The sequence below is a fragment of the Talpa occidentalis genome, unplaced genomic scaffold (assembly GCF_014898055.3).
Source record: "Talpa occidentalis isolate TD23 unplaced genomic scaffold, MPIMG_talOcc4v2.1 talOcc4.6, whole genome shotgun sequence".
NCBI lineage: Eukaryota > Metazoa > Chordata > Mammalia > Eulipotyphla > Talpidae > Talpa > Talpa occidentalis.
In genome coordinates this window covers 93,430,585-93,450,404 of record NW_023604972.1, presented here as the reverse complement: position 1 = coordinate 93,450,404, position 19,820 = coordinate 93,430,585, and the positions used below count along the sequence as shown (strand labels likewise).

The 19,820-nt window shown below is 36.5% G+C and overlaps 1 protein-coding gene across 1 annotated transcript in view; it reads left to right on the top strand.

The window, feature by feature from the left end:
* Positions 1-19,820, top strand: part of ARSB (arylsulfatase B) — a 146,054-nt gene that overhangs the window by 73,653 nt on the left and 52,581 nt on the right. The window lies entirely within an intron of this gene.

Sequence of the window (19,820 nt, the reverse complement as noted above, 5' to 3'; positions counted from 1 at the left end):
ATGAAAAGTAAAATAATTAAAAGTAAAACACCATTTTTCAAACTGCAAAAATCCTTTTTCATTGTTTAGCATTTTATTCATTTTTCAATTCACTTTAAGTTTATACTGATTTACTAGATGAATTCATCATGCAGATTATAATAGCCCTGCTGCCTGCAGTATCCTGTGTGAAAAAGGCTCCTGGGTCTGTGTTTGTTCATATCTCTCTTTGACCTGAAAATGTGCAGTTGATTTTATTTACTAATATTTTAAGGAGCAAGTAAAGCCATTTCCATTTAGCTTTGTTTTATTTTATTTTTGAAATTGAGGTAATTATTTTATTAGTTTGTGGAAAGTATTAGATTCTTCTAGCAACAACTTTTTTCTCAGACCCTAAATTCTTTTTTAGTACACACTAAGTGCTTAGGAATTTTATTCCTTTTATATATTTTTTAAGTTAACATTGGTTTTCAACACTATAGGATCACATGTCTTCAGATGTATATCTCCTCACTACACCAATCACCAAGGTGCCCATAGTCCTCCACCATGGTCCATTGTGCTCTACCCCACCACACTCTGTGCTCCACACCTTCCTCCTCCTCCTCTAGTAATCTCAGTTTTATGTCATATTTCTGAGGTTTGTTTCAGTTTGGTTCTGTATGACCCCTTGTTTTGTTACTCTATATTCCACATATGAGTAAAACCACCTGTTATTTGTGTTTTCCCTTCTTATTTTGCTTAGCATAATCCCTCCAGTTCCATCCATGTTGTTACAAATGGTAAGAGTTCATTTTTCTAATAGCTGGTTTTATATATATTCTATATATAAATATATAGATGTACTACCTCTTCTCAATTCTCAATCCACCCAGCTGTCGTTGGGCACTTAAGTTCTTCCCATACCTTGGCTATTGTAGATAATGCTGCAGTGAACATAGACATGCATATATTCCTTCCAGTAAGTGTTTTTGCATTATTTGAGTAGATCCAGATTACAGGCTCATATGGGGGGTTAGAGTTCAAACCTCTATAAATGCATGTTTTCATACCATACTCACAACCAAAGTCCCCAAAATCCTCCACCATGCTCCATTAGGCCCCCTCTTCCCTGTTCCCACCCCACCACACTCCCCTCTGGTTGACTCAGTCTCACAATCAGATTTCTAGAGTTTGTGTTTGGTTTTCTCTTACCCTTTGTTTTGCTTCTCTGCAGTCCACATATAAATGAAACCATCTGGTATTTATCTTCCTCTTTCTAACTCATTTCGCTTGACATTATCTTCTCTAGTTCCATCCATGTTTTCACACATGGCAAGAGTTCTTCCCTTCATATTGCTGAGTAGTATCCCAATGTATGCCCATTTCTATGATCTACTCTTCTCTCCTTGGACAGGTATTTGTTTCCATACCTTGACTAGTATATCTGTTAATATTTTAAATGTCAAACAGCAAAATTTAATGCATTGGGTAGCTTTCTCTTTATTTTCTGCAAAATGATTTTGACCCTTTTTGTAAATCATATTATTTGGGGAGAAAAATTCCTAACCAGCCCCAGTTTGTTTTCTCTTCTTGCCTGACAAGTTGATTTTTCAGTTTGGAGATAATCACCAGTTTATGATTTGCCCCTGAAAGAGCACTCAGTGGTATCAAAGTCTCAGGGAAGTTATTGCCATTTAATAGCTAAGTTGAAAACAAGTAGCTGAGAACCTTTTCTCTCATCAGTTATTCTGAAAGTTTCTACTCATTGTTTGCTCATTCACACTAGATAAGTTTTTCCTTAAACATCTTTCTGCTTCTATCCATGATCTAAACTTCACATGTACACATATAGCTGGAAGTTTAAATCCTTTGAGCAACATGCCCCATTTCTTACTTCCCAAGCCCCTAGCAACCATCATTCTACTCTCTGTATCTGTGACTTCGGCCTTTTTTTTTTAAGCTAATATATATAAGTGATATCATACAGTATTTGGAAAATGACCATTTAATTAGATAGACATTATAAAACTGCTTTCCAAAAATACTGCCAGTATACTCTCATTTTCCTGTGTATGAGATTTTGAGATTTTGAGATTTTCATCTCCTTCACAACTTTACCTTATATAGCTTTTTAAAGAATCTTTGCTAATGTAGGTAAAATGATCTCTTTTTAACTTTGGTTATTAAAGATTAAATTTAAAGATACTTTTTAGATGTTCCTATTCCATATTTTCTCTTTTAAAATTAGTCATTTTAGGGCCTCTCTGGTGGCGTAGGTGGTTGAGCACAGCATTGTGAAGCTGTCTGCAGCCTCTGCAGTGACAGTTCAATCCCTGCTGGCCTTGGAGATACCCACATGGTGGGGCAGACCTCTCCTGTCTCACCTGCTGCTTCCCTCAGCAGTTTATTTCAGTCGGTCTGCCTGTTCTGTTCCCCACTCACCTCTGGTGAATTCTCTCGCCCTCCTGCATATCTGACCTGTATGCTGGTTCTTGTATAAATATTTTTTAAAAAAGTAGTCATTTTATAACTTTTTTTGTTTATATACTAAAATTTGTATTTTCCTGCTGTTCTGTTTGCTCTTTTAAGTTACATCTTTTACTGTTGTATTTTGTGCAGATATTTCCCTCTGTTTTAAAATTTTTGTTGATGATGTTTTTTGACATGCATATGTTTTTCATGTTTGTCCATGAAATCAGTTTTCCTCTTGCATTTTTTGCTCAGAAAACTTTTCTCAGCCTGAAATTGCTAAATATTTATGTTTTCTTCTAAGTGTTGTGGCTTGATTTTCTTCCATATCATTCTTGAATTGTTATGAAATGATGTGTATGTTATGTGAGGTCAGAATCTAAATCAGAGGAGTATTGTTTTTCTCCAGGTTTTTGAATCATAGATCTCTTCAAGACTCTGAAAGCTGTGGCCTTATAGGGAAAACTTACTAACATTTGCAAAAAAAAATTAGATACAATTCATTTTTATGATACTGGAAATTGCACATTTTTTCCATAGAAAAGGTGAAAAACATTCTTCACAACACTTATGATTCTCACTCATTTTAATGCAAAAGTTAAGACCCACTCCATGATACAAAGGAGGTAAAACAAAAAATTCCAAGCAAAGCAAAACTTGAACTTCAGTTCAGCTAATCACTAGCATTAAATGTGAAGGCTGTTGAGATTTGACTTAAAGAAATAGGAGAAATCTTTGTGTGGTTTTGCTGTGACAGCCTGTATGTCATGCTTGACATTCAGTCAGTTTTGATTTTTGTTTTGTCTTGTTTTGATTTGATGGTGAAAGTGTTGTAAACCATGCCTTATAAATGCACACAATGGCACATGGAATTAAACCTCTTTAGCAAACATTACCAAATAAGAGTAGACTTGAGTTGAGAAACAATTGAATAGTTTGTTCTGATCCCAGTACAATGAAAGTTATCTCTGGCAAAGTCCAAGTCATTGATATTCATCCATATCACCAAATTTTGGATTTTAAGTCCACGTTTTAAGATTATCTTGATCAGATGTAACCTTTAAGATTTTGGGACATTGGGGGAAATTTGGTCACCCTTAACTCCAGATTGCAAGTCTTTCTTCAATGTTAGAAGAAACTGAGCTCCTGATGACGAAGCTCATTTGGAACAGGAGTGCTCCATTCTTCAGCAGTCTCCATGTTGTTGGCTATGTGGGCATTAACCAGGAGATACAGCCAATGCTGTTATCCAAGTCTACTACATTAGAGAATAGACTTTTCTATTTAAAAAGCCTAAAGTTTCTGCTAACAATTTAACAGGCATTCAAGGCTTTCCTCTGGAAATCCAGCAAATTTCTGTTTAATAAGTGAAGAGCTGCTCTCATTTCTTCATAAAATATCCTGAAAAATTATTTAAACCTCCCCTCGCCCAGCCTCCCACCCCAGGCCTGATGAAGTTGATGCTTCTCATAGTATCAGGTTAGCCTTCAGTATCTGTAAGAGAACTTTTGGGATTCAAGTCTGTTGATAGGAAAAAACACCAGTCATATGGATGCTTGGCGCTTCTTTTCCAAAGCAGCAAAAACAAACAGACAGCCAAATGTCAGAGACAATTGACCTATGCCCAGAACTTTTTTCTAGTGAAATATTTACTTGGAAATAGCATTTTCAAGATCATGTTAGTTTTTGAAGATTACAAAAGGGCCTCATGAAATAGGAATGCCAGCAACAGATGAGAAACAGGATTGACTGTGCTGAGAACATCAGAGGTTTCACTAGTTTTGTCGTTATTGATTCCTCTTAGACCTGCTTGAAAGTATTAAAGTTTTAGAAGAAACTGCATTTCTGAAGTGAATGATGTTATTTGCTGTAGTGGTTCCTTCAGTTGTTCCTATTCCAAGCTGCAGAACTTGTTTGTCATTTCTGTGGGTATGGTTTCTCCAAACTCTTTCCAATTCTGTATGTTTTTTTGTTTTTTATTTTTCAACTTGATAAGCAGTCAATAAGTTATTTCAAGATATTTGAAAGGATTATGTGTCATAAGCTTTTTCACCTATTTTATATTTAATTTACTATAAACAGCTGCAGAACCCCTGATCATTATGGTCTTCTGTTTCTCATCTATTGTAAATGCAGATATTGTAACGTGACAATCAGATATTATCTAATGATGTAAAATAACTTAAAAACTTAATATGACATTATTAAAACTTTTCCCTTCCCCTATTGATTCAGTTCCAAGAAGAGAGATGAGGAAAAACAATTGACATTTATAGATATCCCAAAGCCCAATGAAGCTTAATGGTCACTGAGCCAAAAGTTAAGAAGCTCTGAATTAAAGTGGTAATTTATTGCAAATATTACAAAGCCAATCCAGATTGACAATTTATATAATTATTATATATAGAAAATATATGTTGAAAGTATCATCCAGTAATAATCAAAATAATAAAATTATTAACATACTATATCAATATTATTGAGATAATTGAATAATGAAATTATTATTCAATAATAATTGAAATAATAGAATTATTATTATTGATTAATACTTACTTTTTCACTGATTTGTGGTACTACTTTAATTATGTTTTAAGTTCTTGTTAGTACTAAGGTCTGTCTTGGTGTCCTCTGTATTACTTCACTGAGCTAGCTGTTCTTATGTTAGCAGCTCACTGTTATAATCATTGTCTTTTTAGAATATATTTACATACTTGGTAGAAATAATTATGCATCTCTCCATTTATATTTCCTTTACAAAATTTTCTTAACAAATTCTACTTTTTTAAATTTTTTTCTTATGAACTCTGGAATTGTTTTGTTAAATTAAAAGAAAAGATTTTATAAATTGGACTGAATGAGATTAAAACCTGAAAATTAATTTGAGAAGAATGAGTGTATTTAGTTTTCTCATCTGGATGCTTTAAGTTGCTTACAGCTTACTGATGCTTTTCTCATTAAATAGATTATTTCCTCTGTATTTAATTTGGATAGATACTGTTGCTATGCCTTCCAGTTTATTAAAATTTTCTCAATGTCTAATCTTCTATTAATTCCATTCAGTTTATTTTTCATCTCATGCCTATAGGTTTTCACTTCTGAAAGTTCAATTTGGTGTCTTTTTTTTTTTTTTTATATCCTCCATGTCTCTAATTAACATCCTGAATAGCTATCACACAGTTACAATAACTTTTAATATCCTCTGCTAAATCCTATATCTATGCCAGTTCTGGGTTGATAGTGATTGAATGACTATTCTTTTCACTAAGGGTCATGTTTCCATGACTTTTCATCTCTGATTTGATGCCAGACATTGTGCAATTTACCTTGTTGGATGCTAGATATGTTTGTATTGTTATAAATCTTGGAAACAGTTTGATCCTTCTGGGTATTGTTTTTTTTTTTTTTTTTTTTTTTTTTTTAAAGATTTATTTATTTATTTATACAAGCACTGGGTATAGTCAGAAGCGCAGGAGGGTGAGAGAATTCACCAGAGCCAGAGCGGAGAGTAGAACAGGCAGAGTGATGAAGTACACTGCTGAGGGGAGCAGCGGGCCGCAGGAGAGGTCTGTGCGCCATGTGGGACCCTCGCCCTGCGGTCAGGGAGCAGCCGGGGATCGAACCGGCGCTGCAGAGGCTGCCGGCAGCTTTGCAACCCAGCGCTCAACCGCTGCGCCACCAGGGAGGCCCCCTTCTGGGTATTGTTTTATATGATTTATCAGGCAGGTCCAGAGTAGTCTAGGGCTAATATTACCCACTATTGAGTCAAAGCTCTCCCTCATTACCTAGTACCCTTGAATTAAGAGTTTTTCCATTCTGGTTAATGGGAAGGAGTGCTATTCCCAACCCTGTGTGAATGCCGAACACTGTTCCCTTTAATTCATCTAGATGGTTCTTCCCCCAGTTTTGGGTAATCCCTTCACCTTTGATCAACACTCAGCGACTTACTCTAAGAGAACCCTCTGCAAATTCTCAAGGGTTTTTTCCTGTGCAGCTTTCTCTTCTCTGCTTCTCTGTACTATGGGCTCTAACTCCCTTTGACTCTCAGCTGTCTCTTCAATTCAATTTAGGTCTCGGTTCTCTCTCCTGCACCAGGGCTCAGACACTCTCTTGAGGTTGAAAACTAGGGCAATGATAACACTCACTGCCTTTGTTCCCTATTGGTAATGGATCACTGTCCTCTGTCACTCACCTTTCAAAGGCACCTGTTCTTTGTCTGCTCCTCTCAGAACTGATTATTACCACTCTGGTCCTGCACATTTCCCATTCTGCTTCCTACTTTTTATTTTATTCTTTTCAAAAAATTGGTATTGAATTGACTTTGTTTTATAATATTATGTAGGTTTCTGTGTGCTGCATATAAATCAAGATCTGTATTTACTACATTATGCTTACCATCAAAAGTCTAGTTTCCATCTTTCAAAATTGACCTCTTTTATCTGATTTACCAACCCTATTTTTCCCTTCCCTCTTATGTCCACTCTTTTGAACTTAGTGATCTAACATTTTGTTTGTGTTTTGTTCATTAGTTTAGTTTCTTTATCCTCCACATATGAGTGAATCGTATAGTGTGTCCATCTGGCTTATTTCACTAAGCATAATATGCTTTTGGTCCATCCATGTTGTTGCAAATGGCAGGATGTCATTTTTTTTAATGATTGAGTAGTATTCCATTGTGTAGATGTGTCACATCTTCTTTATCCAATCATCTTAATAGGCACTTAGTTGTTTCCAATTCTTAGCTATAGTAGATAATGCTTCAGTAAACATAAGCGTGCATATATCTCTTTGAATTAGTGTTTTTGTATTTTTCCATTAGATGCCTAAAAGTGGATAACTAGATTATATGGAATTTCTATTCTTAAATATTTAAGGATTTTCTATTCTGTTTTCCATCATGGCTGCATCAACATTTCTACTAATAGTGTACAAGGGTTTCCGTTTCCCCGCAGCTTCTCCACCTTGTTTCTTATCTTTTTAATACTCAAAATCCTTCCTTTTAACTCCCAAAGAGCCAGTCTTATGACCCACCAGGTGTCAGACCTGTATCAGCGTTTTATCACTTTGGGTGGAGATCTCTTTTTCCCTGGTGTTTCTCACTCATGATCTGAGTCCCTTGCCCTCTAATGCCACACCAACCTCTTTTGCATAATCCCAGCCTGACTCTGCCCTAGGGTGGGCACCAGCTCTGACCCTTCAGGTCTCCTGTGTTTTTTTCCTCGTGTCCATTCAAGTTTAAATATGTTCTGTCTCTTGCTTATAATGTAAGCTTGGGTGTTGGGTGATTTACTTTCTTTTCTTTTCAATATGTTTGTTTTGTGGAAAGAGTCAAATTTAGATGGCCACTGTTATTCTGTGGAAATCAGGAAAACACATGTCCTTAGGCTCCAGTTTAAGAAAACAGCTCTAGAAACTAAAAGTGAAGCATTATATATATGCCTTATGAAATAAAAATAATAGGGAATTCCAACCAGAAGCCCTGCATTCAAAGGCTATCAAGTGAATGTGTGTGTGTGTGTGTGTGTGTGTGTGTGTGTGTGTAAGTTAAATGTTTAAGGAAAGATATGCTATTTTTTTTCTCTGCTTTATCAACCTTTTTGACAACAGAACTTCTAAGAACTTCTATCTTCTGCCAACAGTATGTACTGCTCTGAGGATTGTTTCATATTTTTTGTTGTTAGGTGGCTTCACATCCTAGGATGCTATGTATCTTGCTTAATTTTTTCTGTTGCCTTCCATGTCAGCTGGTGTTTGCTGCCTGGGTGGATGTAGAGAGGGATGCAATTGGAGGGGAGGGAGTAGGGGAAATGCTGGGCTAACTCTCAATCAGGTAATCCTCACCCATTTTTTGTTTAGTGCAGTTTCTGGGTTTCTGAGCTAGAGGTAGACAAAGTGAATTCATCTATTTCTATTTTCTTTGGGATCAGGTTTTGATTCTTATGGTAGAATCCAAAAATATGTTGTTAATCTCTTCAGCATTGGCACTGGTGAAAATCCCCTCGGGACTTTGGCATCTGTTCTTCTCTCTAGTTTCCAACATTGTTGCCAGTTTTCATCTTTTTGTAATTCTTCATGGGTATAATAATGGAAATTGAAAGAAAGGAATATTAGGTCCTGCTGGTTTGCTCTGATGCTAACCCAGAAGTCCTACCAATTATTTTTCAGTAATGAGTAGGAAAAGATTATATTAAGGGTGTGATTCAGTTATTTTTTAATAATGCTTACTTCTTACGTAGCCTACGTAAAAAATTCAATAAGAATCCCTAATAAAAATGTACATGAAGAACTCTCTCCTCATATATAACTCTATCAAATGAGTTTAAGTTACGTATTTCCTCACAAAATTTAGTCAAAATTTTGTAATATCCTTGTCTAACCTCTTTATTTATAGTAACATTTACATGTTAAGATGGCTTTTCAAGGAGCGTGAGATTTATATAAATGCAATATCGCCTGCTGCACCTATATAACAAAATGAGTACTGCAAATAATTTCACTAGTACAGTGGTTAGCAAATGTGAACTGTGGTTAGATCTGATTCAAATTCTGTCTCCTCCGATGATTATTCATGTCATCTTGGGCAAATTACTTAACAGTGACAGGTATCGATTTCCTCATGTGTAAAATGTAGTATTAACACAGCTTACCTCATAAGCTTTTATGTGAGAGTTAGTGAAAAACAACAATAAAAAAAACCCACAGGTATAAACAGCACAGTACCTGAATGCAGAAACAACTCATTAATTTGAAGTAAAGATGATGACACTGCTTACAAAGGGTTAATCAATGGACATTCCTCTGTGGGTATTTAAGTTTTAATTAGTTACATTTATTTTCAAAATTTCATCTCAGAGAAAATTGTCATGGCTATTTCTATTTCTGAAAATTTGATACTGCCTTCTAGGGTGTGGCTTTTTATGACAGATGGTCAACAGCTAGTGGTAAAAGGAGTATGGAATGTAATAGCATTTCATTTATTTATGGGAAATGTTTTACTGCCCCACCCTTTAGATGGAAAATGAAAGTCAAAAACTGGAAACTCTATTTAAAACTGGACAGTACTGTGATCTCAGTGTCTGAAACTGTAGACTTTCAGAAAATATTTATGGCATATTGGAAACTAGTCACTGATTAGTTTCTCCTTGCTTTGGTTTTTAATTTTTAAACTAATATGAAAAATATGAAATTTGGGGTAAATTAAAATTGTTATCAGAGACAATTAGCTAAACATCATTTTAATAGTTCTTTAATACAACAGGATATAGAAAAATGATTATCTCTTTTTTAATTGGCTTATAAATACAATATGATTCAGAAATATAAGATCATGTATCTTCAAAACATTGGTTTACAATACTATATTTGATTCAGAGATATAGGATCACACCTCTTCAGATGTATGTCACCTCACCACACCCACCACTTAAGCACCCATAGTCCTCCACCATAGTCCGTTGTGATCCCTTACCCTCTTTGCTCATCACCCTCTCTTTTCCCCTCTAGTAGCCTCAGTTTACAATAAGATTTCTAGGGTTTGTTTTGGGTTTGGTTTTGTCTGACTCTTTGATTTGTTTCTCTATTCCACATATGAATGAAACCATTTGGTATTTGTCTTTCTCTTTCCTACTTTTTTCATTGAGCATATTCTTCCCCAGTTCCATCCATATTGTTACAAATGGCAAGAATTAATCTTCTTTGTAATAGCTGAGTAGTATTCCATACTGCTGAGTAGTATATATATCACATCTTCTTAGTCTACTACTCTGTGACTGGGTAATTAGATTGTTTCCATAATGTGGCTCTTGTAAATAGTGCTGCAATGAACACAAGAAGGCACATATCCCTTTGAATTACTGTTTTTGCATTCTTCCGGTACATGTCTAGGAATGAAATGGCTGGGTCATATGGTAGATCTATTTTTAATATTTTGAGGAAACCCCACACTGTTTCCCATAGGGGTTTGATGAGTCTAAAATTTCCCACCAACAGTGTATGAGAGTTCCTTTTTCTGACCAACATATTCCATGTTTTTTAATCCACTTAACACTTGTTAATAAAGGTATTTACTAATAGAACCTTAAAAATAAGCTGAATGAATGGAAACATAGCACTTTCAAAGAGATACTGAGGCCTTGTATACATTTTACTAAGGAGACAATTCAGCATAGTATTTAGGAGTGGGAATCTGAAAATCAGTCTGCCTGAGCTCCAAACCCAAAACCCAGTTTTACTACCTGTTTAACCACATGGTCTAGTAAGTCACCATTCATGTCAAGGTTATATTTATGTCATAGTGTCAAAGATTAAATAATATAATGCATAGAAAGCATTTAAAATGGTATAGGACATATAATAAGTACCCTGTAAATGCTAGCTACTATTATTCAGACTAGCCTGGTCAAAATAATTCCAATTTGGACATGCATAAAACGTGCCTATTTACTGATTTAAAGGTGGATCTCTGTCATTAAATGATCATTGTGAACAATGTGGTTCAGTTCTTTTTCTTTACACAATTGTCTGCTTTCTGCCATAGGATTAGAGTAAGGTAGAGGGTGGGTAGAGAGCATTGTCTAGTAAGGACCCAAATGAACAGTCCCATAGGTGCCTACCTTAAAGAAGCTAATAAAAAGCTTGATTTCCATGAGCCTTGAGCTAAAACATTTGCTGTTATAAAAGCTCTCATTACCTAGGTTCACCTAAAATCAGGGTATTTCATCAACTTGTATGATTATTGAAATATTATTTCCCATGAACATCATCAGTCATTCAAAGATTTAAATTTCCAAAATGGAATCAATGGTCTAGTGAAGACAGTTGCTTATATAACTAAAATATATCATCTGCCTAAAATGAAGCTAAGAAAAATTTCTAGTTAATAGATTGCAGTATATCTTTTTTAATACGCAGTACATTATGAGTAGATTATATGACTTAAGCTGTATTTGACACTGATACTTTCCTAAAAAGAGACTCTCACATGGGAAAGAATATCATAGCATGCCTTACAAATTAAATACCAGTGTATTTCATAAAGGGAACTACTGCCAACAAGAAGAGTGGATAGGAATATTAATTTTCCATTACATCTGCAAATTATTTTTATGTCTGTATCTCAGGTTAGAGACTTGTCTCAGGTTATATTCTTACCATGTCTGCAGAAGTCAGGATCCATATTTTATAAAAAAAAAAAGTATTGTTTTTAAGTAACTAGCTGAAACAATGCTATATCCCAAGCATTAGGCGCTTTACATATATTTCCTCATTTAATCCTCTTAACCCTATACACAAGTACTTCATCTGCAATCTGCAAGTGAGAAAAACAAGGGTCAAGTTTATATCACCAGTAACCTGTGAAGTTAAGATGCAAATCCTGAACAGCTATGCTCTTGAAGACAGTGCTGTATTGTGTATGAGAGTGGGCCCTTGGAACTGGTCAGAAGGAACATCATATACTATTGAAGCAATTGACATTGTTCACTTTCAAGTGCTTTGGTTGTGTAAAAATGGAAATTTAGAACAGTTTAATGTGTAAAAGGATCACAGAAATACTATAAGATTGTGGTATTACCTATGTGTATATATAGGTAATACCACAAACTTATAATAGTATTTATATATATATATATATATATATACACACACACACACAGTATGTCAACTGTTATATATTATATACATAGTATGTCAACTATATACATATATATATTGATAGAAACTGACACATATGGTAATATAGCAATAATCAATCCTGTAATCCTGAGTTTAATGTGGCCACTATTTATTCTACAGGTTATGGTGAAAACAGTTGACATTGTTGAAAACTGTTCTTATGATCACACTATTTTCTCCCTCCAACCTACGTTGGCACACACCTTTAAGGAAGAAATTATATCATATGCTAAAATTTTGTGCTCCAGGTACTTCTATCTCTATATGAGAGCTTTCCAAAAGGACTGGTTGTAGAAAGTCACCTCAAGGTGTTTGCTGAGACATTAGGACTCCCTTTTCAGGGTGACCATTGTCATTATACATGGACCCGTTACATAAATGCCCTAAAATCAAGATGCTTAGGTTTTGAGCAGAAGGCTCCCTGAGGAGCCAGAGGTGAGCTGGGAAGTTTGCCCACGCCAGGCCCCTTCTGGCCTGCAATCCCAGCCCAGAGGGGGAACAGGAACCCACTGCCGGGGCAGACCAGGCACACAGGTAGTGCGTCCCGCATTGCCATTTTAGAACAGGGACATTTCTTCAGTAAAGACTGCCTGAAACCAGCAGAAGGCTCACGGAGGAGCCAGACATAAGCTGGGAAGTTCGCCCACGCCAGGCCTCTTCTGGCCTGCAGTCCGAGCCCAGAGGGGGAGCGGGAACCCACTGCTGGGGCAGACCAGGCATGCAGGGGAGCGTGTCCCTGCATCAGCATTTTAGAACAGGGACCATTCTTCAGTAAAGACTGCTTGAAACCGACAGATGGCTCCCAGAGGAGCCAGAGGGGAGCGGAGAAGTTCACCCAAGATGCCGGCCAGTCCCAGCAACACAGTGTCCCAATGCATATGGCAAATTAGAAAACAGACAGTAGGGAGTAGAAGAACCACATGCAACCTAGCAACTCCTCAGGAAAAAAGCACACCACAAAATGAAAACCACCCCCCAGATTGCAACAACAGTAACTTGGAAGAACTTCTGAGCCTTCCAGAAAGAGAATTTAAAATTGCCATGATTAAAAAACTGACAGAAGTCATAAAAGAAAACAATAATAAGGGATAAATAATCAACGATCAGAAGAATGAAATTGAGTCCCTAAAGAGGGAAGTAAAAGAAATGCAGGAGATCAAAGAATTAATGGAGGCACTAAAGAACTCTGGGAAAAGCAATGAAAGCAGAATAGATGAAATGGAAGAACGAATAAGTACTCTTGAAGACACAGAAATAAAAAGAACCAAAACAGAAAAGGAAAGAGAAGTACGAAGGAAAAAGACTGAAGAAAGACTTTGGGAACTATCTGACTCCATGAGGAAAGGAAATATAAGAGTTATAAGAATCCCAGAAGGAGAGGAGAGAGATGTAGGAACAGAGAAAATATTCAAGGAGATAATTGAAGAGAACTTCCCAAACGTGAAGAAGGAGCTGAAAGTTGATATACAAGAAGCAATAAGAACACCAAACTTCTACAACGAAAGGAAAAATACAGCAAGACACATAATAGTAAAGCTCCCAAGAATCCAAGACAAGGAAAAAATAATGAAACTGACAAGAGGGAAGAAACAGATAACATTCAAAGGGAAACCAATCAGGCTGACATCAGACTTCTCCGAAGAAACACTACGGGCAAGGAGAGAGTGGAGGGACAAAGTCAACAGACTCCAAGAAAACAGATGCCAACCAAGAATATTCTATCCCGCAAAGCTCTCCTTCCTCTATGAAGAAAGAATAAGGACCTTCCCAGACAAACAGAAACTCTGGAATTTCATTACAACTAAACCCCCACTCCAAAAAATACTACAAGGAGTCCTAAAGCCAGAACCTCAGAGGGACGAATAACAAAGAAAGAAGGTAAAAAAAAAAAGTTATTAAAAGAATAAATAAATAAAATCAAAGGAAAGATAAACACAATGGCAAATACAGATGCTAACATATCAATGTTAACTCTAAATGTAAATGGATTAAACTCTTCAATAAAAAGACACAGAGTCGCAGGCTGGATAAAGAAACAAAACCCAACCTTTTGCTGTCTCCAGGAAACACATTTAGCTACAAAAGATAAAAATAGACTCAAAGTTAAAGGATGGAAAACAATCCTACAAGCAAATGGACCAAAAAAGAAAGCAGGAACAGCTATACTTATATCAGATAAAACAGATTTCAAACTCAAAAAGATAAAAAGAGACCCCAACGGTCACTACATTATGATCAAGGGGACAATACTTCAAGAAGAAATAACACTCATTAACATATATTCACCAAACGAAGGAGCACCAAAATATATCAGACAACTATTGTCATCTCTGAAAACGGACATCAGAGAAAACACATACGTTGTGGGAGACTTAAACACACCACTATCAACAATGGATAGATCAATGAGATAAAAAAATAAGTAAAGACACTAAAGCCCTAAATAAGGATCTAGAGCACTTGGGCTTAACAGACATCTATAGAACACTAAACCCCCCAAAAAAGGAGTACACATTTTTCTCAAGTGCACACAGATCATTCTCCAGGATCGATCACATACTGGGACACAAGACAAACATCAACAGATACACCAAGACTGAAATCATACCAACCATCTTTTCTGACCATGAAGGCATCAAACTAGAAATAAACCATAAAAAGAAGGCAAGGAACTCTGCTACCTCATGGAGATTGAAAACCACACTTCTGGAAGACCACTGGACTAACGAGGAGATCAAATTAGAAATTAAAAAATTCTTTGAATTGAATGACAAGGAGGACACCAATTTCCTAAATGCATGGGATGCAGCAAAAGCAGTAATAAGAGGAAAATATGTAGCAGAAGAGGCTCACATCAAGAAACAAGAAAGAACTCAAAGAAACAACCTAATCTCGAAGCTCAAATATCTAGAAAAAGAACAACAAAAAAACCCCAAAACCAGTAGAAGAAATAATAAAAACCAAAGCAGAAATAAATGAAATTGAAACTAAAAAAACAATCCAAAGGATCAATGAAACCAAGAGCTGGTTCTTTGAAAAAATCAATAAAATAGACAAACCCCTAGCCAGGCTCACAAAGGAAAAAAGGGAGAAAGCACAAATACACAGGATCATAAATGAAAGAGGAGAAATCACAACGGACATAGCAGAAATCAAAAGAATAATCAGTAACTACTATGAACAGTTATATGGAAACAAGTTCAACAATCTAGAGGAGATGGACAAATTCCTACAACTCTACAATCACCCAAAGCTAGATAAAGAAGAAATAGAACACCTAAACAGACCAGTTACAAGCAGCAAAATTGAAATGGTAATCAAAAACCTCCCCAAAAACAAAAGCCTAGGACCTGATGGATTTACAAATGAATTCTACCAAACATTCAGAGATGAATTAGTGCCTATCCTTCACAAACTCTTCCAAAAAATTGAGAAGGAAGGGACAATACCAAACACGTTCTATGAAGCCAACATTACACTAATACCAAAACCGAACAAGTACAACACAAAAAAGGAAAACTACAGGCCAATCTCCCTAATGAACACTGATGCAAAAATCCTCAATAAAATTTTAGCTACCAGAATCCAACAATGTATCCATAAGATAATTCACACCATGACCAAGTAGGATTCATTCCAGGGACACAAGGATGGTTTAACATCCAAAAATCAATCAACATTATCCAACACATCAACAAAAAGAAATATAAAAACTGTATGATAATAGCAATAGATGCTGAGAAAGCTTTCAACAAAGTGCAACATCCATTCATGATAAAAGCCCTTGAAATTCTTGGGATACAAGGAACATACCTCAACATCATAAACGCCATCTATGAGAAGCCAACAGCCAGTATCATTCTCAATGGTGAAAAGCTGAAAGCATTTCCATTAAGATCTGGAACAAGACAAGGATGTCCACTCTCACCACTGCTTTTCAATATAATACTGGAAGTCCTAGCCAGAGCAATAAGACAAGAGAAAGACATACACGGAATCCAAATAGGAAAAGAAGAAGTCAAACTAACACTATTTGCAGATGATATGATAATATACATAGAAAACCCCAAAAACTCTACAGAAAAACTAATTCAACTCATCAATCAGTAAAGTGGCAGGATACAAAATCAACATGCAAAAATCAGAGCCTTCCTATACACAAACAACAGATCTGAAGAAGAAGAAAACAAAAAAAAAAAACATTCCTTTTATTATCGAAACAAAAATAATCAAATACTTGGGAATAAATCTAACAAAAGTGGTAAAGGACTTATACAAAGAAAACTATAAAATACTGTTAAAAGAAATAGAAGACACAAAGAAATGGAAAGACATCCCCTGCTCATGGATTGGAAGAATAAACATTATTAAAATGGCCATCCTACCAAAAGCAATATACAGATTCAATGCTATTCCAATCAAAATTTCAATGTCATTCTTCAAAGAAATAGAACAATTATTGATGAAATTCATATGGAATCACCCAAAAAACACGAATAGCCAAAGCTCTCCTGAAAAAAAAAAAAAGAAGGGAATGGAGGCATCACACTCCCAGACTTCAAACTATACTACAAAGCCATAATCATCAAAACTGCATGGTATTGGAACAAGAACAGACACACAGATCAGTGGAATCGAATAGAATATCCAGAAATAAACCCACAGATTTATGGTCAACTAATCTCTGACAAAGGAGCAAAGAATATGCATTGTAGCAAAGAAAGTTTGTTCAATAAATGGTGCTGGGAAAACTGGGTCGCTACATGCAAAAGAATGAAGCTTGACCACTACCTCAAGCCATACACAAAAATCAACTCAAAATGAATTAAAGAACTAAACATAAGACCTGAAACCATAAAATACGTAGAAGGAAATATAGGCAAAACACTACGTGATATGCACATCAAAGACATCTTTACAGACACATCACCCAAAGCAGTGATAGTGAAGGCAAAGATCAACAGCTGGGACTATATCAAATTAAAGAGCTTCTGCACAGCAAAAGAGACAATAACAAAAACAAAGAGAAGCCCCACCGACTGGGAGAACATTTTTGCACACAACACTAATGATAAAGGACTGATCACAAAAATCTACAAAGAGCTGATGAGACTCAACAACAAAGAAAATAATCCAGTCAAAATATGGGCAGAAGAGCTAAAAAGAAACTTCTCTGAAGAGGAAATGCAAATGGCCAACAGGCATATGAAAAAATGTTCAACATCACTTGTAATCAGGAAAATGCAAATCAAAACTACCATGAGATACCATCTTACACCAGTGAGAATGGCACATACATATTAAAAAAACTAGCAACAACAAATGTTGGCGAGGTTGTGGAGAAAAAGGAACTCTCCTGAACTGTTGGTGGGAGTGAAAACTGGTCCAACCACTATGGAGAGCTGTGTGGAGATTTCCTGACCTACTAAACATAGAGCTTCCATATGATCCAGCAATTCCACTCCTAGGTATTTACCCAAAGGACACAGAAACATCAATTCCAAAGAGCACCTGCACCCCTACGTTTATAGCAGCACTGTTTACAATAGCTAAGCTTTGGAAACAACCCAAATGCCCAAAAATAGGTGACTGGATCAAGAAGATGTGGTACATATACACTATGGAATATTACTCAGCATTCAAAAAAGATAAACACATGCAATTTTCAGCAACATGGATGGCGCTGGAAGGGATCATGCTCAGTGAAATAAGCCAGAAAGAAAAAGAAAAATACCATATGGTCTCACTCATAGCAGGAATCTAGAAAACTTAAATAAGGGACCTGGAAAATGAATAACTATAAGAAAGTGAAAATCAAAATCAACAAACAACTATGAATCAGAGACACTCTATGGGGGGTGGGGGGCAGGGACGGGAGGGACAGGGGTCAAAATAAGGGGGTTGCAATTGTATGGGGAATATAAAAATAAAATTTATTTTAAAAAAAGAAAAAATTAAAAAGATGCTGTAGTGGCAGGAAGGGGCGCTAAACAGGTTTTCTAAGATCCAGCAGACCGGGTAAAGGAGGAGTCCTGGAGCCCTCAGGGGTTTTATGCAGGTCTTTTATTGGGATTTACCTGGTTCACAGCAGGCCTTCCAGCCCCCAGCAAGTCTTCACTCTATCTGGGGCGTTCTCAGCTTCTCTCTCGGCTTCTGCTGCTTCTTTCTCGGCTTCTCTTTCGGCTTCTGCTGGCGTCCCCATGACACTGCCCTTAAAAGCCCAGTCTCAGCCCAGGTGAATCCCATCTACCTATGCCCACACCCTATTGCAGGTGCCTGCCATCAGGCATGCATTCAGGACTGCAAGGATCCATCATCTATCCTGATGGCGGGAGGGCAGAAAAGCCTGACATTTTTCCTTACCCTACAGATGCTTAGGTTTTACTTTACAGAAAAAAATCAAGAATTTAGAACTTATATAGTGAGATTCCAGATTAGTGATTCTCAACCTAAGCTGTGTTTTATTTTTTAATTTTTTTTATAGAGGCATGTTTTATTTATTTGTTTGTTTGTTTATACATGCACTGGGTACAGTCAGAAGCACGGGAGGGTGAGAGAATTCACCAGGGCCAGAGCGGGGAGCAGAGCAGGCTGCTGAGGGGAGCAGCGGGTGGCAGGAGAGGTCTGCGCTCCATGTGGGACCCTCCTCTGGTGGCCCGGGAGCAGCCGGGGATCATACCGGCGCCGCAGAGGCCGCGGGCAGCTTCGCAACCCAGCGCTCAACCGCTGCGCCACCGGGGAGGCCCCCTAAGCTGTGTTTTAAACTCAACTGTATTTTGACAAAGGTGCCAGATAATTCAGTTGAGAAAGAATAGTCTTCAGTAAGTGGTGCTGGGATAACTGTAGACCCATGTGCAAAATCATGAAATTTGATTCCTATCTTATAGCATTCACAAAAATTAACCTGAAATAGATTATAAACCTAAATACCAAGAGCTAAAGCTATAACAATCTTAGAACAGAACATAGGAGTAAATTTTTGTGAACTCGGGTTTGGCAATCATGTATTTCCCTCCCAATCTCTAGTCTGTGTGCTTTATGGAGCAAGGAGGAACAAGAAAATCATATAGAACATTAAAATTAAATACATTCAATTTTAAAAACTGTCATTTATTCTGAGATGGATATCTCGTGTCTACCCCACAAACATTTGGTAGTGTTTATACTCTCAGTTTTTTCAGAACACTGTTTTGGGAATCATATAACCCAATTTTTGACCAATAGTTTGCTATGTACCTTCCATTAATAATCTGAAGACATGAACTAAGTGATCATCTTTCTTTTTAGTACTAATACAGGCTGTGGTTATATTTGTATGTACATTGTTTTTAAATGTTAGAGATGTCGGGGTTTTTTTGCATGTATTTGTATGCTACATGTATTTGTGTAAGTCCTATTTTGCAAATTTGGTTATGGAAGATATTATTTTTTCTGATATAGGCTAATATGTAAAAGTTACATTGCATGTGTTATTGTGATGCCACCATCTTGGCAGATGCTCATTCTTCATTTCCTTGAGAGTGTTCAGTATGGAATCTATGCAAGATGACTTAAATTTGCATTTTTCTGCGGCAGAGGATGGTCTTGTTTAAATACAGACACATTACTGATTGCAGAGGGTCCCAGACTCTTTTTGTTAATTGCCATGTGCTTGACACTGGAGTTTTTACATTAAAGTTCAGTTGTTATTATAATGTAGATGAATGATGGCTCCTTGA